The sequence below is a fragment of the Cibotium barometz genome, chromosome 15, assembly GCF_041138505.1.
Source record: "Cibotium barometz isolate CiBa-2024 chromosome 15, ASM4113850v1, whole genome shotgun sequence".
Lineage (NCBI taxonomy): Eukaryota > Viridiplantae > Streptophyta > Polypodiopsida > Cyatheales > Cibotiaceae > Cibotium > Cibotium barometz.
The window spans coordinates 3,219,629-3,243,502 of NC_141060.1; positions in this window are offsets into that span (position 1 = coordinate 3,219,629).

Below are 23,874 nucleotides of genomic sequence, written 5' to 3' on the forward strand. Positions count from 1 at the left end.
TCTTGCCATCAAATTCGCTTTGTCCTGCAACAATGGGCAACAACCTCTTCTTAGGCTAGAAATCATCTTTTTATCACGTTAATGGTTGTTATATGAACGATTAAAGTGGGAACAAAGTGTAGTCATGTTTTTAAGATACAGGGTCATAATTAATAAACTTTTCAAATTGAAATATTCAATCATAATGTTAGAAGGTGCTTGAAATTTCAAACTCACTCACCTCAGGTGTAGAACGTCATTAGGCACACCCTCATACTCCACCTCGACTTAACCTTCAACCAAGTCAGAGGTGTCTGTGGATGCCAAGGAACAAGTGGCAATACTTTGCCAATGTACAATGGCCTTACCCATGTTTGTTCCTCTACTTTTGGCAAGTGCTCTTTCCAAGAGATCTTCATCAACATCAAGTTTTATCTTGATAGTCCTTTGGTTTTACCTATTCTATTGCCATGCCTATCATAACTCCTTGTTGAGTGGTATGTACAAACTGCCATAGTTTCCATACCCACCTTTGACCACCTCAACTAGTTCCCCTAAGAACTGCATCAATACAATAGTACTCTCATTGACCTTGCTTGTAGATTAAGAGAATCTTGAACAGAAGAGCTATGTGTCTTATGAGCACAGTAAGACTCATACGAGTAGTCCCATACAAGCAATATGATCCATATGGGTATCCAAGACATTCTCCAACCATAGACTATGCCTCCTTGTTTGAAATTATGGTGCAATAACAAGCATGGGACATGGCACATACACCATTTCTTCTTTAGTGCTCTTTGGCGAAGATCGTGCTGACATTCATGTGATGAGCATATAGTTCTTCATGATAATGTTTATGTGGATCATAGTCATGATGATCGTGAGTGATGACCATTCCTTGAATGATGATATGTTGTGTCCAAGTTAGAGCATGCTGATGCTCTAAATGATGTTCTAGTGGAGGAGCATACTCTTGCTCTCATACCTATGGTGGATCATGGTATTCTCTTCGGAGGATGATCCGACCCTCCATTCTTTCTTGATGCAATTGTTGTTGAGATCCTATTTGGCATGGTTCTATGGTGATTCTTTCTCACCATGTGCTTTAGCAACATGGTTCTATGGTGATTCTTTCTCACCATGTGCTTTAGCAACATACCTTTGTGTTGTACGCATGTTCCAACTGGAAGATCTTCATCGACATGCTTCTTTGGTGATGGGCTATCCTTAGTCTATGATGCAATTGTTGGTGTCTACATTGATGATTCTTCACGTAGATTGACTTGTAGTAATGTTCATGTGATGGATGCATTGTCCATTTCATGTTCGTGCATGGTTGTACATCTTCATATTATATGATATAGTATGGTATTACATGTACATGTTACGTGCACAACACTAGCGTGACCCTATCATGTTTTGTGGGTTTGAGTTACAGCTTTTGCTAAGCCTTTCCATCGGGTGTTTGTGCCACGTGTTGATTGCGCGTGTACCTTAGTTTAGGTGATGTGCACAATAAGACACATGCACACTTATGCTATGTAGAGGTGTGTTTGGGGGTTATCGGTTTCAATCACCCACACGCGCTTCTCTCTCATGGATTATTCATGTTCTTTGTATGCATCTTTATGCGAGTAATGAAGATGATGGTTCCACAACATTTCATGCTTCTTGAAATTTTTTGTGTGTGTTTTTCTTGTTGATGGCTCTTGTGCCATTAACAATCACCGACACCACGCATTAGCAACATGTTAGCATATAAACCATACTAAAGTGAATAAATTAACAAATAGTAATGCAAAGCTTCATGTTTGAAACACAAGTGTACTACTTCATTCTTACATTCTCTCTTACTACATCTTGCAAGCACACAACCATATATATCAATTAGAGAGATATGATTCAAAACTTTTTCTTAGGATTAGAAAAAAGCATTGGTATTTAAGACTCCTAAAATACCCCTACCTAAGGTTTTTAAGGACATGATTAATATATATCAATTATAGAGATATGAATCATGGCATTTTCTTGGGATTGGAAATGACGATTAGTATCTAAACTACTACTAAACTACCCCTACCTAAGGTATTCTAAGGATACATTAACAATTGGTATTCCTAATGCTACCTAAGCTATTTCCTAAGCTAACACCTAGCACACTTTGTTGTCCACCCCCACAGATAAAGATTAGACCCAATGTTACCTACGCTACTTCCTAATCTAGCACTTCGCACACCCTTGTTTTGATTGTCCACTCTATAGATAAAAATTAGACATGCATAGTTGCTTGTGTTTCGCTCATGTTTCCCGCAATAATATAGCCAGAATGGCCCGATCCAAATTTATCATGTGGATGTCTAACTGTAATATCTATGACATGAGCATTTGGATGACATTTTTGTAAGAATGAAATTGATTATGAAGATAAAAGAAAATTGCCGATGTAGAGGTACATGATTTAGTTCTAGATCTTTAGGATGTCTTGGACTTGGCACTGGAAGTCTTGAGTGCCTCCAACCATAAAGTCATGTAATAGTAGTGTGAATATGTGGTGCAGGTTTTGAAGCAGAGCAATGGAGGAGGATTTCATCGAGGTCTAGATTCACCCCTAGATGTCACAGTGGACTGACACCCGGAGATCCATCATCCAAATAACTACCGCATCATCATGACTGGCCACACCTTGGCCAAACATTACAATTCAGTGTTGGAATCCAAGGTCAGTGCCTTTGCAGAGAGACATGGGGATAGAGCTAGGAGACATGCAAGGATCCAAAGGACCTATTTCACTTTGGATTGTATTTTCACATTGAGAGCCGTCATTGAGGAGGCCTGAGCAAGGAGACGGAAGGTCTATTGCTACTTCGTGGACTTCTGCAAGGCCTAAGGTTCCACTTACACGAGTCAATGCCAGTCAACCTTGGCGTCCCATACCGCTAGTGCCGACCCACAGGGACCCTCAACAAGACTATCTGTGATCCACCATGTCCACGGCAGAAGTAAACCTCTTGGTCCACGTCTAGACCAAAATGAATCAATAATAACCCAAGACGTGCTTATTGCTGCTACAAATAACAATCCAACCATAAATAGCCAATAACCTTGGATATGAACCTTAGCCACTTGAATCCACTTGCTTTTCTTGCTCATCGCTCCCCTAACCCTCTTGGATTAGTCCCTAACCCCAAGGGTTAGTGCTAGGTACATAATGTTCCTCCCCACTTAGGGCATTTTCACTCTTGGAAATAAATGGAGGAGAATCCAACTACCTGCATCAATTGTCTCCGAAATCAAGTTTATACCTGACTATCGAATCTACATAACCACATATCTAGAAACCAAGTCAATTGAAGCTGATGTTTTCCCAACATATGACCGTTGGAAGAAGATAGAACCTTTCCAGGTCCTTGAAGAACATAAACCATCCTTCATGAAACCAGAAATTGTTGAGACAACTCTCTGCTAGCTGCAACATAATACCTATCCTTTTCAAGATTTGGTAAATCTTTGTACCCAAGGGATATCCAAAAACCAAGTCAATTGAAGCTGATGTTTCCCCAACATATGACCGTTGGAAGAAGATAGAACCTTTCTAGGTCCTTGAAGAACATAAACCATCCTTCATGAAACCTGAAATCATTGAGACAACTCTCTGTTAGCTGCAACATAATACACATCCTTTTCAAGATTTGGTAAATCCTTGTACCCAAGGGATACCATACCTCCCTCTCTAAGACTCTTAAAACCTTCAAGCACCACAAATTGTCTCCTTCAAGCTATCAAAGTCTAAGGGAATCTAGGTTTTAACCCAACTCCTACCAAACATAATCCAGCTATGGCTAGAACTGCTTGCTTAGTACTAATTAATATAGGGTCATAATTAATAAACTTTTCAAATTGAAATATTCAATCATAATGTTAGAAGGTGCTTGAAATTTCAAACTCACTCACGTCAGGTGTAGAACGTCATTAGGCACACCCTCATACTCCACCTCGACTTAACCTTCAACCAAGTTAGAGGTGTCTGTGGATGCCAAGGAACAAGTGGCAATACTTTGCCAATGTACAATGGCCTTACCCATGTCTGTTCCTAGTAATGAAGAAGAGCTACCCATGGTGCCAAACCCCAAAGAGTTTTATGCACACACTTCCGTGTCACCGTTGAGCAACCCCATGGCTCAAAAAGAGATCTTTAGGTGGATTCTTGCACACCATAGCGCCACTTTTGGCAAGTGCTCTTTCCAAGAGATCTTCATCAACATCAAGTTTTATCTTGATAGTCCTTTGGTTTTACCTATTCTATTGCCATGCCTATCATAACTCCTTGTTGAGTGGTATGTACAAACTGCCATAGTTTCCATACCCACCTTTGACCACCTCAACTAGTTCCCCTAAGAACTGCATCAATACAATAGTACTCTCATTGACCTTGCTTGTAGATTAAGAGAATCTTGAACAGAAGAGCTATGTGTCTTATGAGCACAGTAAGACTCATACGAGTAGTCCCATACAAGCAATATGATCCATATGGGTATCCAAGACATTCTCCAACCATAGACTATGCCTCCTTGTTTGAAATTATGGTGCAATAACAAGCATGGGACATGGCACATACACCATTTCTTCTTTAGTGCTCTTTGGCGAAGATCGTGCTGACATTCATGTGATGAGCATATAGTTCTTCATGATAATGTTTATGTGGATCATAGTCATGATGATCGTGAGTGATGACCATTCCTTGAATGATGATATGTTGTGTCCAAGTTAGAGCATGCTGATGCTCTAAATGATGTTCTAGTGGAGGAGCATACTCTTGCTCTCATACCTATGGTGGATCATGGTATTCTCTTCGGAGGATGATCCGACCCTCCATTCTTTCTTGATGCAATTGTTGTTGAGATCCTATTTGGCATGGTTCTATGGTGATTCTTTCTCACCATGTGCTTTAGCAACATGGTTCTATGGTGATTCTTTCTCACCATGTGCTTTAGCAACATACCTTTGTGTTGTACGCATGTTCCAACTGGAAGATCTTCATCGACATGCTTCTTTGGTGATGGGCTATCCTTAGTCTATGATGCAATTGTTGGTGTCTACATTGATGATTCTTCACGTAGATTGACTTGTAGTAATGTTCATGTGATGGATGCATTGTCCATTTCATGTTCGTGCATGGTTGTACATCTTCATATTATATGATATAGTATGGTATTACATGTACATGTTACGTGCACAACACTAGCGTGACCCTATCATGTTTTGTGGGTTTGAGTTACAGCTTTTGCTAAGCCTTTCCATCGGGTGTTTGTGCCACGTGTTGATTGCGCGTGTACCTTAGTTTAGGTGATGTGCACAATAAGACACATGCACACTTATGCTATGTAGAGGTGTGTTTGGGGGTTATCGGTTTCAATCACCCACACGCGCTTCTCTCTCATGGATTATTCATGTTCTTTGTATGCATCTTTATGCGAGTAATGAAGATGATGGTTCCACAACATTTCATGCTTCTTGAAATTTTTTGTGTGTGTTTTTCTTGTTGATGGCTCTTGTGCCATTAACAATCACCGACACCACGCATTAGCAACATGTTAGCATATAAACCATACTAAAGTGAATAAATTAACAAATAGTAATGCAAAGCTTCATGTTTGAAACACAAGTGTACTACTTCATTCTTACATTCTCTCTTACTACATCTTGCAAGCACACAACCATATATATCAATTAGAGAGATATGATTCAAAACTTTTTCTTAGGATTAGAAAAAAGCATTGGTATTTAAGACTCCTAAAATACCCCTACCTAAGGTTTTTAAGGACATGATTAATATATATCAATTATAGAGATATGAATCATGGCATTTTCTTGGGATTGGAAATGACGATTAGTATCTAAACTACTACTAAACTACCCCTACCTAAGGTATTCTAAGGATACATTAACAATTGGTATTCCTAATGCTACCTAAGCTATTTCCTAAGCTAACACCTAGCACACTTTGTTGTCCACCCCCACAGATAAAGATTAGACCCAATGTTACCTACGCTACTTCCTAATCTAGCACTTCGCACACCCTTGTTTTGATTGTCCACTCTATAGATAAAAATTAGACATGCATAGTTGCTTGTGTTTCGCTCATGTTTCCCGCAATAATATAGCCAGAATGGCCCGATCCAAATTTATCATGTGGATGTCTAACTGTAATATCTATGACATGAGCATTTGGATGACATTTTTGTAAGAATGAAATTGATTATGAAGATAAAAGAAAATTGCCGATGTAGAGGTACATGATTTAGTTCTAGATCTTTAGGATGTCTTGGACTTGGCACTGGAAGTCTTGAGTGCCTCCAACCATAAAGTCATGTAATAGTAGTGTGAATATGTGGTGCAGGTTTTGAAGCAGAGCAATGGAGGAGGATTTCATCGAGGTCTAGATTCACCCCTAGATGTCACAGTGGACTGACACCCGGAGATCCATCATCCAAATAACTACCGCATCATCATGACTGGCCACACCTTGGCCAAACATTACAATTCAGTGTTGGAATCCAAGGTCAGTGCCTTTGCAGAGAGACATGGGGATAGAGCTAGGAGACATGCAAGGATCCAAAGGACCTATTTCACTTTGGATTGTATTTTCACATTGAGAGCCGTCATTGAGGAGGCCTGAGCAAGGAGACGGAAGGTCTATTGCTACTTCGTGGACTTCTGCAAGGCCTAAGGTTCCACTTACACGAGTCAATGCCAGTCAACCTTGGCGTCCCATACCGCTAGTGCCGACCCACAGGGACCCTCAACAAGACTATCTGTGATCCACCATGTCCACGGCAGAAGTAAACCTCTTGGTCCACGTCTAGACCAAAATGAATCAATAATAACCCAAGACGTGCTTATTGCTGCTACAAATAACAATCCAACCATAAATAGCCAATAACCTTGGATATGAACCTTAGCCACTTGAATCCACTTGCTTTTCTTGCTCATCGCTCCCCTAACCCTCTTGGATTAGTCCCTAACCCCAAGGGTTAGTGCTAGGTACATAATGTTCCTCCCCACTTAGGGCATTTCCACTCTTGGAAATAAATGGAGGAGAATCCAACTACCTGCATCAATTGTCTCCGAAATCAAGTTTATACCTGACTATCGAATCTACATAACCACATATCTAGAAACCAAGTCAATTGAAGCTGATGTTTTCCCAACATATGACCGTTGGAAGAAGATAGAACCTTTCCAGGTCCTTGAAGAACATAAACCATCCTTCATGAAACCAGAAATTGTTGAGACAACTCTCTGCTAGCTGCAACATAATACCTATCCTTTTCAAGATTTGGTAAATCTTTGTACCCAAGGGATATCCAAAAACCAAGTCAATTGAAGCTGATGTTTCCCCAACATATGACCGTTGGAAGAAGATAGAACCTTTCTAGGTCCTTGAAGAACATAAACCATCCTTCATGAAACCTGAAATCATTGAGACAACTCTCTGTTAGCTGCAACATAATACACATCCTTTTCAAGATTTGGTAAATCCTTGTACCCAAGGGATACCATACCTCCCTCTCTAAGACTCTTAAAACCTTCAAGCACCACAAATTGTCTCCTTCAAGCTATCAAAGTCTAAGGGAATCTAGGTTTTAACCCAACTCCTACCAAACATAATCCAGCTATGGCTAGAACTGCTTGCTTAGTACTAATTAATATAGGGTCATAATTAATAAACTTTTCAAATTGAAATATTCAATCATAATGTTAGAAGGTGCTTGAAATTTCAAACTCACTCACGTCAGGTGTAGAACGTCATTAGGCACACCCTCATACTCCACCTCGACTTAACCTTCAACCAAGTTAGAGGTGTCTGTGGATGCCAAGGAACAAGTGGCAATACTTTGCCAATGTACAATGGCCTTACCCATGTCTGTTCCTAGTAATGAAGAAGAGCTACCCATGGTGCCAAACCCCAAAGAGTTTTATGCACACACTTCCGTGTCACCGTTGAGCAACCCCATGGCTCAAAAAGAGATCTTTAGGTGGATTCTTGCACACCATAGCGCTACTTTTGGCAAGTGCTCTTTCCAAGAGATCTTCATCAACATCAAGTTTTATCTTGATAGTCCTTTGGTTTTACCTATTCTATTGCCATGCCTATCATAACTCCTTGTTGAGTGGTATGTACAAACTGCCATAGTTTCCATACCCACCTTTGACCACCTCAACTAGTTCCCCTAAGAACTGCATCAATACAATAGTACTCTCATTGACCTTGCTTGTAGATTAAGAGAATCTTGAACAGAAGAGCTATGTGTCTTATGAGCACAGTAAGACTCATACGAGTAGTCCCATACAAGCAATATGATCCATATGGGTATCCAAGACATTCTCCAACCATAGACTATGCCTCCTTGTTTGAAATTATGGTGCAATAACAAGCATGGGACATGGCACATACACCATTTCTTCTTTAGTGCTCTTTGGCGAAGATCGTGCTGACATTCATGTGATGAGCATATAGTTCTTCATGATAATGTTTATGTGGATCATAGTCATGATGATCGTGAGTGATGACCATTCCTTGAATGATGATATGTTGTGTCCAAGTTAGAGCATGCTGATGCTCTAAATGATGTTCTAGTGGAGGAGCATACTCTTGCTCTCATACCTATGGTGGATCATGGTATTCTCTTCGGAGGATGATCCGACCCTCCATTCTTTCTTGATGCAATTGTTGTTGAGATCCTATTTGGCATGGTTCTATGGTGATTCTTTCTCACCATGTGCTTTAGCAACATGGTTCTATGGTGATTCTTTCTCACCATGTGCTTTAGCAACATACCTTTGTGTTGTACGCATGTTCCAACTGGAAGATCTTCATCGACATGCTTCTTTGGTGATGGGCTATCCTTAGTCTATGATGCAATTGTTGGTGTCTACATTGATGATTCTTCACGTAGATTGACTTGTAGTAATGTTCATGTGATGGATGCATTGTCCATTTCATGTTCGTGCATGGTTGTACATCTTCATATTATATGATATAGTATGGTATTACATGTACATGTTACGTGCACAACACTAGCGTGACCCTATCATGTTTTGTGGGTTTGAGTTACAGCTTTTGCTAAGCCTTTCCATCGGGTGTTTGTGCCACGTGTTGATTGCGCGTGTACCTTAGTTTAGGTGATGTGCACAATAAGACACATGCACACTTATGCTATGTAGAGGTGTGTTTGGGGGTTATCGGTTTCAATCACCCACACGCGCTTCTCTCTCATGGATTATTCATGTTCTTTGTATGCATCTTTATGCGAGTAATGAAGATGATGGTTCCACAACATTTCATGCTTCTTGAAATTTTTTGTGTGTGTTTTTCTTGTTGATGGCTCTTGTGCAATTAACAATCACCGACACCACGCATTAGCAACATGTTAGCATATAAACCATACTAAAGTGAATAAATTAACAAATAGTAATGCAAAGCTTCATGTTTGAAACACAAGTGTACTACTTCATTCTTACATTCTCTCTTACTACATCTTGCAAGCACACAACCATATATATCAATTAGAGAGATATGATTCAAAACTTTTTCTTAGGATTAGAAAAAAGCATTGGTATTTAAGACTCCTAAAATACCCCTACCTAAGGTTTTTAAGGACATGATTAATATATATCAATTATAGAGATATGAATCATGGCATTTTCTTGGGATTGGAAATGACGATTAGTATCTAAACTACTACTAAACTACCCCTACCTAAGGTATTCTAAGGATACATTAACAATTGGTATTCCTAATGCTACCTAAGCTATTTCCTAAGCTAACACCTAGCACACTTTGTTGTCCACCCCCACAGATAAAGATTAGACCCAATGTTACCTACGCTACTTCCTAATCTAGCACTTCGCACACCCTTGTTTTGATTGTCCACTCTATAGATAAAAATTAGACATGCATAGTTGCTTGTGTTTCGCTCATGTTTCCCGCAATAATATAGCCAGAATGGCCCGATCCAAATTTATCATGTGGATGTCTAACTGTAATATCTATGACATGAGCATTTGGATGACATTTTTGTAAGAATGAAATTGATTATGAAGATAAAAGAAAATTGCCGATGTAGAGGTACATGATTTAGTTCTAGATCTTTAGGATGTCTTGGACTTGGCACTGGAAGTCTTGAGTGCCTCCAACCATAAAGTCATGTAATAGTAGTGTGAATATGTGGTGCAGGTTTTGAAGCAGAGCAATGGAGGAGGATTTCATTGAGGTCTAGATTCACCCCTAGATGTCACAGTGGACTGACACCCGGAGATCCATCATCCAAATAACTACCGCATCATCATGACTGGCCACACCTTGGCCAAACATTACAATTCAGTGTTGGAATCCAAGGTCAGTGCCTTTGCAGAGAGACATGGGGATAGAGCTAGGAGACATGCAAGGATCCAAAGGACCTATTTCACTTTGGATTGTATTTTCACATTGAGAGCCGTCATTGAGGAGGCCTGAGCAAGGAGACGGAAGGTCTATTGCTACTTCGTGGACTTCTGCAAGGCCTAAGGTTCCACTTACACGAGTCAATGCCAGTCAACCTTGGCGTCCCATACCGCTAGTGCCGACCCACAGGGACCCTCAACAAGACTATCTGTGATCCACCATGTCCACGGCAGAAGTAAACCTCTTGGTCCACGTCTAGACCAAAATGAATCAATAATAACCCAAGACGTGCTTATTGCTGCTACAAATAACAATCCAACCATAAATAGCCAATAACCTTGGATATGAACCTTAGCCACTTGAATCCACTTGCTTTTCTTGCTCATCGCTCCCCTAACCCTCTTGGATTAGTCCCTAACCCCAAGGGTTAGTGCTAGGTACATAATGTTCCTCCCCACTTAGGGCATTTCCACTCTTGGAAATAAATGGAGGAGAATCCAACTACCTGCATCAATTGTCTCCGAAATCAAGTTTATACCTGACTATCGAATCTACATAACCACATATCTAGAAACCAAGTCAATTGAAGCTGATGTTTTCCCAACATATGACCGTTGGAAGAAGATAGAACCTTTCCAGGTCCTTGAAGAACATAAACCATCCTTCATGAAACCAGAAATTGTTGAGACAACTCTCTGCTAGCTGCAACATAATACCTATCCTTTTCAAGATTTGGTAAATCTTTGTACCCAAGGGATATCCAAAAACCAAGTCAATTGAAGCTGATGTTTCCCCAACATATGACCGTTGGAAGAAGATAGAACCTTTCTAGGTCCTTGAAGAACATAAACCATCCTTCATGAAACCTGAAATCATTGAGACAACTCTCCGTTAGCTGCAACATAATACACATCCTTTTCAAGATTTGGTAAATCCTTGTACCCAAGGGATACCATACCTCCCTCTCTAAGACTCTTAAAACCTTCAAGCACCACAAATTGTCTCCTTCAAGCTATTAAAGTCTAAGGGAATCTAGGTTTTAACCCAACTCCTACCAAACATAATCCAGCTATGGCTAGAACTGCTTGCTTAGTACTAATTAATATAGGGTCATAATTAATAAACTTTTCAAATTGAAATATTCAATCATAATGTTAGAAGGTGCTTGAAATTTCAAACTCACTCACGTCAGGTGTAGAACGTCATTAGGCACACCCTCATACTCCACCTCGACTTAACCTTCAACCAAGTTAGAGGTGTCTGTGGATGCCAAGGAACAAGTGGCAATACTTTGCCAATGTACAATGGCCTTACCCATGTCTGTTCCTAGTAATGAAGAAGAGCTACCCATGGTGCCAAACCCCAAAGAGTTTTATGCACACACTTCCGTGTCACCGTTGAGCAACCCCATGGCTCAAAAAGAGATCTTTAGGTGGATTCTTGCACACCATAGCGCTACTTTTGGCAAGTGCTCTTTCCAAGAGATCTTCATCAACATCAAGTTTTATCTTGATAGTCCTTTGGTTTTACCTATTCTATTGCCATGCCTATCATAACTCCTTGTTGAGTGGTATGTACAAACTGCCATAGTTTCCATACCCACCTTTGACCACCTCAACTAGTTCCCCTAAGAACTGCATCAATACAATAGTACTCTCATTGACCTTGCTTGTAGATTAAGAGAATCTTGAACAGAAGAGCTATGTGTCTTATGAGCACAGTAAGACTCATACGAGTAGTCCCATACAAGCAATATGATCCATATGGGTATCCAAGACATTCTCCAACCATAGACTATGCCTCCTTGTTTGAAATTATGGTGCAATAACAAGCATGGGACATGGCACATACACCATTTCTTCTTTAGTGCTCTTTGGCGAAGATCGTGCTGACATTCATGTGATGAGCATATAGTTCTTCATGATAATGTTTATGTGGATCATAGTCATGATGATCGTGAGTGATGACCATTCCTTGAATGATGATATGTTGTGTCCAAGTTAGAGCATGCTGATGCTCTAAATGATGTTCTAGTGGAGGAGCATACTCTTGCTCTCATACCTATGGTGGATCATGGTATTCTCTTCGGAGGATGATCCGACCCTCCATTCTTTCTTGATGCAATTGTTGTTGAGATCCTATTTGGCATGGTTCTATGGTGATTCTTTCTCACCATGTGCTTTAGCAACATGGTTCTATGGTGATTCTTTCTCACCATGTGCTTTAGCAACATACCTTTGTGTTGTACGCATGTTCCAACTGGAAGATCTTCATCGACATGCTTCTTTGGTGATGGGCTATCCTTAGTCTATGATGCAATTGTTGGTGTCTACATTGATGATTCTTCACGTAGATTGACTTGTAGTAATGTTCATGTGATGGATGCATTGTCCATTTCATGTTCGTGCATGGTTGTACATCTTCATATTATATGATATAGTATGGTATTACATGTACATGTTACGTGCACAACACTAGCGTGACCCTATCATGTTTTGTGGGTTTGAGTTACAGCTTTTGCTAAGCCTTTCCATCGGGTGTTTGTGCCACGTGTTGATTGCGCGTGTACCTTAGTTTAGGTGATGTGCACAATAAGACACATGCACACTTATGCTATGTAGAGGTGTGTTTGGGGGTTATCGGTTTCAATCACCCACACGCGCTTCTCTCTCATGGATTATTCATGTTCTTTGTATGCATCTTTATGCGAGTAATGAAGATGATGGTTCCACAACATTTCATGCTTCTTGAAATTTTTTGTGTGTGTTTTTCTTGTTGATGGCTCTTGTGCCATTAACAATCACCGACACCACGCATTAGCAACATGTTAGCATATAAACCATACTAAAGTGAATAAATTAACAAATAGTAATGCAAAGCTTCATGTTTGAAACACAAGTGTACTACTTCATTCTTACATTCTCTCTTACTACATCTTGCAAGCACACAACCATATATATCAATTAGAGAGATATGATTCAAAACTTTTTCTTAGGATTAGAAAAAAGCATTGGTATTTAAGACTCCTAAAATACCCCTACCTAAGGTTTTTAAGGACATGATTAATATATATCAATTATAGAGATATGAATCATGGCATTTTCTTGGGATTGGAAATGACGATTAGTATCTAAACTACTACTAAACTACCCCTACCTAAGGTATTCTAAGGATACATTAACAATTGGTATTCCTAATGCTACCTAAGCTATTTCCTAAGCTAACACCTAGCACACTTTGTTGTCCACCCCCACAGATAAAGATTAGACCCAATGTTACCTACGCTACTTCCTAATCTAGCACTTCGCACACCCTTGTTTTGATTGTCCACTCTATAGATAAAAATTAGACATGCATAGTTGCTTGTGTTTCGCTCATGTTTCCCGCAATAATATAGCCAGAATGGCCCGATCCAAATTTATCATGTGGATGTCTAACTGTAATATCTATGACATGAGCATTTGGATGACATTTTTGTAAGAATGAAATTGATTATGAAGATAAAAGAAAATTGCCGATGTAGAGGTACATGATTTAGTTCTAGATCTTTAGGATGTCTTGGACTTGGCACTGGAAGTCTTGAGTGCCTCCAACCATAAAGTCATGTAATAGTAGTGTGAATATGTGGTGCAGGTTTTGAAGCAGAGCAATGGAGGAGGATTTCATTGAGGTCTAGATTCACCCCTAGATGTCACAGTGGACTGACACCCGGAGATCCATCATCCAAATAACTACCGCATCATCATGACTGGCCACACCTTGGCCAAACATTACAATTCAGTGTTGGAATCCAAGGTCAGTGCCTTTGCAGAGAGACATGGGGATAGAGCTAGGAGACATGCAAGGATCCAAAGGACCTATTTCACTTTGGATTGTATTTTCACATTGAGAGCCGTCATTGAGGAGGCCTGAGCAAGGAGACGGAAGGTCTATTGCTACTTCGTGGACTTCTGCAAGGCCTAAGGTTCCACTTACACGAGTCAATGCCAGTCAACCTTGGCGTCCCATACCGCTAGTGCCGACCCACAGGGACCCTCAACAAGACTATCTGTGATCCACCATGTCCACGGCAGAAGTAAACCTCTTGGTCCACGTCTAGACCAAAATGAATCAATAATAACCCAAGACGTGCTTATTGCTGCTACAAATAACAATCCAACCATAAATAGCCAATAACCTTGGATATGAACCTTAGCCACTTGAATCCACTTGCTTTTCTTGCTCATCGCTCCCCTAACCCTCTTGGATTAGTCCCTAACCCCAAGGGTTAGTGCTAGGTACATAATGTTCCTCCCCACTTAGGGCATTTCCACTCTTGGAAATAAATGGAGGAGAATCCAACTACCTGCATCAATTGTCTCCGAAATCAAGTTTATACCTGACTATCGAATCTACATAACCACATATCTAGAAACCAAGTCAATTGAAGCTGATGTTTTCCCAACATATGACCGTTGGAAGAAGATAGAACCTTTCCAGGTCCTTGAAGAACATAAACCATCCTTCATGAAACCAGAAATTGTTGAGACAACTCTCTGCTAGCTGCAACATAATACCTATCCTTTTCAAGATTTGGTAAATCTTTGTACCCAAGGGATATCCAAAAACCAAGTCAATTGAAGCTGATGTTTCCCCAACATATGACCGTTGGAAGAAGATAGAACCTTTCTAGGTCCTTGAAGAACATAAACCATCCTTCATGAAACCTGAAGTCATTGAGACAACTCTCTGTTAGCTGCAACATAATACACATCCTTTTCAAGATTTGGTAAATCCTTGTACCCAAGGGATACCATACCTCCCTCTCTAAGACTCTTAAAACCTTCAAGCACCACAAATTGTCTCCTTCAAGCTATCAAAGTCTAAGGGAATCTAGGTTTTAACCCAACTCCTACCAAACATAATCCAGCTATGGCTAGAACTGCTTGCTTAGTACTAATTAATATAGGGTCATAATTAATAAACTTTTCAAATTGAAATATTCAATCATAATGTTAGAAGGTGCTTGAAATTTCAAACTCACTCACGTCAGGTGTAGAACGTCATTAGGCACACCCTCATACTCCACCTCGACTTAACCTTCAACCAAGTTAGAGGTGTCTGTGGATGCCAAGGAACAAGTGGCAATACTTTGCCAATGTACAATGGCCTTACCCATGTCTGTTCCTAGTAATGAAGAAGAGCTACCCATGGTGCCAAACCCCAAAGAGTTTTATGCACACACTTCCGTGTCACCGTTGAGCAACCCCATGGCTCAAAAAGAGATCTTTAGGTGGATTCTTGCACACCATAGCGCTACTTTTGGCAAGTGCTCTTTCCAAGAGATCTTCATCAACATCAAGTTTTATCTTGATAGTCCTTTGGTTTTACCTATTCTATTGCCATGCCTATCATAACTCCTTGTTGAGTGGTATGTACAAACTGCCATAGTTTCCATACCCACCTTTGACCACCTCAACTAGTTCCCCTAAGAACTGCATCAATACAATAGTACTCTCATTGACCTTGCTTGTAGATTAAGAGAATCTTGAACAGAAGAGCTATGTGTCTTATGAGCACAGTAAGACTCATACGAGTAGTCCCATACAAGCAATATGATCCATATGGGTATCCAAGACATTCTCCAACCATAGACTATGCCTCCTTGTTTGAAATTATGGTGCAATAACAAGCATGGGACATGGCACATACACCATTTCTTCTTTAGTGCTCTTTGGCGAAGATCGTGCTGACATTCATGTGATGAGCATATAGTTCTTCATGATAATGTTTATGTGGATCATAGTCATGATGATCGTGAGTGATGACCATTCCTTGAATGATGATATGTTGTGTCCAAGTTAGAGCATGCTGATGCTCTAAATGATGTTCTAGTGGAGGAGCATACTCTTGCTCTCATACCTATGGTGGATCATGGTATTCTCTTCGGAGGATGATCCGACCCTCCATTCTTTCTTGATGCAATTGTTGTTGAGATCCTATTTGGCATGGTTCTATGGTGATTCTTTCTCACCATGTGCTTTAGCAACATGGTTCTATGGTGATTCTTTCTCACCATGTGCTTTAGCAACATACCTTTGTGTTGTACGCATGTTCCAACTGGAAGATCTTCATCGACATGCTTCTTTGGTGATGGGCTATCCTTAGTCTATGATGCAATTGTTGGTGTCTACATTGATGATTCTTCACGTAGATTGACTTGTAGTAATGTTCATGTGATGGATGCATTGTCCATTTCATGTTCGTGCATGGTTGTACATCTTCATATTATATGATATAGTATGGTATTACATGTACATGTTACGTGCACAACACTAGCGTGACCCTATCATGTTTTGTGGGTTTGAGTTACAGCTTTTGCTAAGCCTTTCCATCGGGTGTTTGTGCCACGTGTTGATTGCGCGTGTACCTTAGTTTAGGTGATGTGCACAATAAGACACATGCACACTTATGCTATGTAGAGGTGTGTTTGGGGGTTATCGGTTTCAATCACCCACACGCGCTTCTCTCTCATGGATTATTCATGTTCTTTGTATGCATCTTTATGCGAGTAATGAAGATGATGGTTCCACAACATTTCATGCTTCTTGAAATTTTTTGTGTGTGTTTTTCTTGTTGATGGCTCTTGTGCCATTAACAATCACCGACACCACGCATTAGCAACATGTTAGCATATAAACCATACTAAAGTGAATAAATTAACAAATAGTAATGCAAAGCTTCATGTTTGAAACACAAGTGTACTACTTCATTCTTACATTCTCTCTTACTACATCTTGCAAGCACACAACCATATATATCAATTAGAGAGATATGATTCAAAACTTTTTCTTAGGATTAGAAAAAAGCATTGGTATTTAAGACTCCTAAAATACCCCTACCTAAGGTTTTTAAGGACATGATTAATATATATCAATTATAGAGATATGAATCATGGCATTTTCTTGGGATTGGAAATGACGATTAGTATCTAAACTACTACTAAACTACCCCTACCTAAGGTATTCTAAGGATACATTAACAATTGGTATTCCTAATGCTACCTAAGCTATTTCCTAAGCTAACACCTAGCACACTTTGTTGTCCACCCCCACAGATAAAGATTAGACCCAATGTTACCTACGCTACTTCCTAATCTAGCACTTCGCACACCCTTGTTTTGATTGTCCACTCTATAGATAAAAATTAGACATGCATAGTTGCTTGTGTTTCGCTCATGTTTCCCGCAATAATATAGCCAGAATGGCCCGATCCAAATTTATCATGTGGATGTCTAACTGTAATATCTATGACATGAGCATTTGGATGACATTTTTGTAAGAATGAAATTGATTATGAAGATAAAAGAAAATTGCCGATGTAGAGGTACATGATTTAGTTCTAGATCTTTAGGATGTCTTGGACTTGGCACTGGAAGTCTTGAGTGCCTCCAACCATAAAGTCATGTAATAGTAGTGTGAATATGTGGTGCAGGTTTTGAAGCAGAGCAATGGAGGAGGATTTCATTGAGGTCTAGATTCACCCCTAGATGTCACAGTGGACTGACACCCGGAGATCCATCATCCAAATAACTACCGCATCATCATGACTGGCCACACCTTGGCCAAACATTACAATTCAGTGTTGGAATCCAAGGTCAGTGCCTTTGCAGAGAGACATGGGGATAGAGCTAGGAGACATGCAAGGATCCAAAGGACCTATTTCACTTTGGATTGTATTTTCACATTGAGAGCCGTCATTGAGGAGGCCTGAGCAAGGAGACGGAAGGTCTATTGCTACTTCGTGGACTTCTGCAAGGCCTAAGGTTCCACTTACACGAGTCAATGCCAGTCAACCTTGGCGTCCCATACCGCTAGTGCCGACCCACAGGGACCCTCAACAAGACTATCTGTGATCCACCATGTCCACGGCAGAAGTAAACCTCTTGGTCCACGTCTAGACCAAAATGAATCAATAATAACCCAAGACGTGCTTATTGCTGCTACAAATAACAATCCAACCATAAATAGCCAATAACCTTGGATATGAACCTTAGCCACTTGAATCCACTTGCTTTTCTTGCTCATCGCTCCCCTAACCCTCTTGGATTAGTCCCTAACCCCAAGGGTTAGTGCTAGGTACATAATGTTCCTCCCCACTTAGGGCATTTCCACTCTTGGAAATAAATGGAGGAGAATCCAACTACCTGCATCAATTGTCTCCGAAATCAAGTTTATACCTGACTATCGAATCTACATAACCACATATCTAGAAACCAAGTCAATTGAAGCTGATGTTTTCCCAACATATGACCGTTGGAAGAAGATAGAACCTTTCCAGGTCCTTGAAGAACATAAACCATCCTTCATGAAACCAGAAATTGTTGAGACAACTCTCTGCTAGCTGCAACATAATACCTATCCTTTTCAAGATTTGGTAAATCTTTGTACCCAAGGGATATCCAAAAACCAAGTCAATTGAAGCTGATGTTTCCCCAACATATGACCGTTGGAAGAAGATAGAACCTTTCTAGGTCCTTGAAGAACATAAACCATCCTTCATGAAACCTGAAGTCATTGAGACAACTCTCTGTTAGCTGCAACATAATACACATCCTTTTCAAGATTTGGTAAATCCTTGTACCCAAGGGATACCATACCTCCCTCTCTAAGACTCTTAAAACCTTCAAGCACCACAAATTGTCTCCTTCAAGCTATCAAAGTCTAAGGGAATCTAGGTTTTAACCCAACTCCTACCAAACATAATCCAGCTATGGCTAGAACTGCTTGCTTAGTACTAATTAATATAGGGTCATAATTAATAAACTTTTCAAATTGAAATATTCAATCATAATGTTAGAAGGTGCTTGAAATTTCAAACTCACTCACGTCAGGTGTAGAACGTCATTAGGCACACCCTCATACTCCACCTCGACTTAACCTTCAACCAAGTTAGAGGTGTCTGTGGATGCCAAGGAACAAGTGGCAATACTTTGCCAATGTACAATGGCCTTACCCATGTCTGTTCCTAGTAATGAAGAAGAGCTACCCATGGTGCCAAACCCCAAAGAGTTTTATGCACACACTTCCGTGTCACCGTTGAGCAACCCCATGGCTCAAAAAGAGATCTTTAGGTGGATTCTTGCACACCATAGCGCTACTTTTGGCAAGTGCTCTTTCCAAGAGATCTTCATCAACATCAAGTTTTATCTTGATAGTCCTTTGGTTTTACCTATTCTATTGCCATGCCTATCATAACTCCTTGTTGAGTGGTATGTACAAACTGCCATAGTTTCCATACCCACCTTTGACCACCTCAACTAGTTCCCCTAAGAACTGCATCAATACAATAGTACTCTCATTGACCTTGCTTGTAGATTAAGAGAATCTTGAACAGAAGAGCTATGTGTCTTATGAGCACAGTAAGACTCATACGAGTAGTCCCATACAAGCAATATGATCCATATGGGTATCCAAGACATTCTCCAACCATAGACTATGCCTCCTTGTTTGAAATTATGGTGCAATAACAAGCATGGGACATGGCACATACACCATTTCTTCTTTAGTGCTCTTTGGCGAAGATCGTGCTGACATTCATGTGATGAGCATATAGTTCTTCATGATAATGTTTATGTGGATCATAGTCATGATGATCGTGAGTGATGACCATTCCTTGAATGATGATATGTTGTGTCCAAGTTAGAGCATGCTGATGCTCTAAATGATGTTCTAGTGGAGGAGCATACTCTTGCTCTCATACCTATGGTGGATCATGGTATTCTCTTCGGAGGATGATCCGACCCTCCATTCTTTCTTGATGCAATTGTTGTTGAGATCCTATTTGGCATGGTTCTATGGTGATTCTTTCTCACCATGTGCTTTAGCAACATGGTTCTATGGTGATTCTTTCTCACCATGTGCTTTAGCAACATACCTTTGTGTTGTACGCATGTTCCAACTGGAAGATCTTCATCGACATGCTTCTTTGGTGATGGGCTATCCTTAGTCTATGATGCAATTGTTGGTGTCTACATTGATGATTCTTCACGTAGATTGACTTGTAGTAATGTTCATGTGATGGATGCATTGTCCATTTCATGTTCGTGCATGGTTGTACATCTTCATATTATATGATATAGTATGGTATTACATGTACATGTTACGTGCACAACACTAGCGTGACCCTATCATGTTTTGTGGGTTTGAGTTACAGCTTTTGCTAAGCCTTTCCATCGGGTGTTTGTGCCACGTGTTGATTGCGCGTGTACCTTAGTTTAGGTGATGTGCACAATAAGACACATGCACACTTATGCTATGTAGAGGTGTGTTTGGGGGTTATCGGTTTCAATCACCCACACGCGCTTCTCTCTCATGGATTATTCATGTTCTTTGTATGCATCTTTATGCGAGTAATGAAGATGATGGTTCCACAACATTTCATGCTTCTTGAAATTTTTTGTGTGTGTTTTTCTTGTTGATGGCTCTTGTGCCATTAACAATCACCGACACCACGCATTAGCAACATGTTAGCATATAAACCATACTAAAGTGAATAAATTAACAAATAGTAATGCAAAGCTTCATGTTTGAAACACAAGTGTACTACTTCATTCTTACATTCTCTCTTACTACATCTTGCAAGCACACAACCATATATATCAATTAGAGAGATATGATTCAAAACTTTTTCTTAGGATTAGAAAAAAGCATTGGTATTTAAGACTCCTAAAATACCCCTACCTAAGGTTTTTAAGGACATGATTAATATATATCAATTATAGAGATATGAATCATGGCATTTTCTTGGGATTGGAAATGACGATTAGTATCTAAACTACTACTAAACTACCCCTACCTAAGGTATTCTAAGGATACATTAACAATTGGTATTCCTAATGCTACCTAAGCTATTTCCTAAGCTAACACCTAGCACACTTTGTTGTCCACCCCCACAGATAAAGATTAGACCCAATGTTACCTACGCTACTTCCTAATCTAGCACTTCGCACACCCTTGTTTTGATTGTCCACTCTATAGATAAAAATTAGACATGCATAGTTGCTTGTGTTTCGCTCATGTTTCCCGCAATAATATAGCCAGAATGGCCCGATCCAAATTTATCATGTGGATGTCTAACTGTAATATCTATGACATGAGCATTTGGATGACATTTTTGTAAGAATGAAATTGATTATGAAGATAAAAGAAAATTGCCGATGTAGAGGTACATGATTTAGTTCTAGATCTTTAGGATGTCTTGGACTTGGCACTGGAAGTCTTGAGTGCCTCCAACCATAAAGTCATGTAATAGTAGTGTGAATATGTGGTGCAGGTTTTGAAGCAGAGCAATGGAGGAGGATTTCATTGAGGTCTAGATTCACCCCTAGATGTCACAGTGGACTGACACCCGGAGATCCATCATCCAAATAACTACCGCATCATCATGACTGGCCACACCTTGGCCAAACATTACAATTCAGTGTTGGAATCCAAGGTCAGTGCCTTTGCAGAGAGACATGGGGATAGAGCTAGGAGACATGCAAGGATCCAAAGGACCTATTTCACTTTGGATTGTATTTTCACATTGAGAGCCGTCATTGAGGAGGCCTGAGCAAGGAGACGGAAGGTCTATTGCTACTTCGTGGACTTCTGCAAGGCCTAAGGTTCCACTTACACGAGTCAATGCCAGTCAACCTTGGCGTCCCATACCGCTAGTGCCGACCCACAGGGACCCTCAACAAGACTATCTGTGATCCACCATGTCCACGGCAGAAGTAAACCTCTTGGTCCACGTCTAGACCAAAATGAATCAATAATAACCCAAGACGTGCTTATTGCTGCTACAAATAACAATCCAACCATAAATAGCCAATAACCTTGGATATGAACCTTAGCCACTTGAATCCACTTGCTTTTCTTGCTCATCGCTCCCCTAACCCTCTTGGATTAGTCCCTAACCCCAAGGGTTAGTGCTAGGTACATAATGTTCCTCCCCACTTAGGGCATTTCCACTCTTGGAAATAAATGGAGGAGAATCCAACTACCTGCATCAATTGTCTCCGAAATCAAGTTTATACCTGACTATCGAATCTACATAACCACATATCTAGAAACCAAGTCAATTGAAGCTGATGTTTTCCCAACATATGACCGTTGGAAGAAGATAGAACCTTTCCAGGTCCTTGAAGAACATAAACCATCCTTCATGAAACCAGAAATTGTTGAGACAACTCTCTGCTAGCTGCAACATAATACCTATCCTTTTCAAGATTTGGTAAATCTTTGTACCCAAGGGATATCCAAAAACCAAGTCAATTGAAGCTGATGTTTCCCCAACATATGACCGTTGGAAGAAGATAGAACCTTTCTAGGTCCTTGAAGAACATAAACCATCCTTCATGAAACCTGAAGTCATTGAGACAACTCTCTGTTAGCTGCAACATAATACACATCCTTTTCAAGATTTGGTAAATCCTTGTACCCAAGGGATACCATACCTCCCTCTCTAAGACTCTTAAAACCTTCAAGCACCACAAATTGTCTCCTTCAAGCTATCAAAGTCTAAGGGAATCTAGGTTTTAACCCAACTCCTACCAAACATAATCCAGCTATGGCTAGAACTGCTTGCTTAGTACTAATTAATACAGGGTCATAATTAATAAACTTTTCAAATTGAAATATTCAATCATAATGTTAGAAGGTGCTTGAAATTTCAAACTCACTCACGTCAGGTGTAGAACGTCATTAGGCACACCCTCATACTCCACCTCGACTTAACCTTCAACCAAGTTAGAGGTGTCTGTGGATGCCAAGGAACAAGTGGCAATACTTTGCCAATGTACAATGGCCTTACCCATGTCTGTTCCTAGTAATGAAGAAGAGCTACCCATGGTGCCAAACCCCAAAGAGTTTTATGCACACACTTCCGTGTCACCGTTGAGCAACCCCATGGCTCAAAAAGAGATCTTTAGGTGGATTCTTGCACACCATAGCGCTACTTTTGGCAAGTGCTCTTTCCAAGAGATCTTCATCAACATCAAGTTTTATCTTGATAGTCCTTTGGTTTTACCTATTCTATTGCCATGCCTATCATAACTCCTTGTTGAGTGGTATGTACAAACTGCCATAGTTTCCATACCCACCTTTGACCACCTCAACTAGTTCCCCTAAGAACTGCATCAATACAATAGTACTCTCATTGACCTTGCTTGTAGATTAAGAGAATCTTGAACAGAAGAGCTATGTGTCTTATGAGCACAGTAAGACTCATACGAGTAGTCCCATACAAGCAATATGATCCATATGGGTATCCAAGACATTCTCCAACCATAGACTATGCCTCCTTGTTTGAAATTATGGTGCAATAACAAGCATGGGACATGGCACATACACCATTTCTTCTTTAGTGCTCTTTGGCGAAGATCGTGCTGACATTCATGTGATGAGCATATAGTTCTTCATGATAAT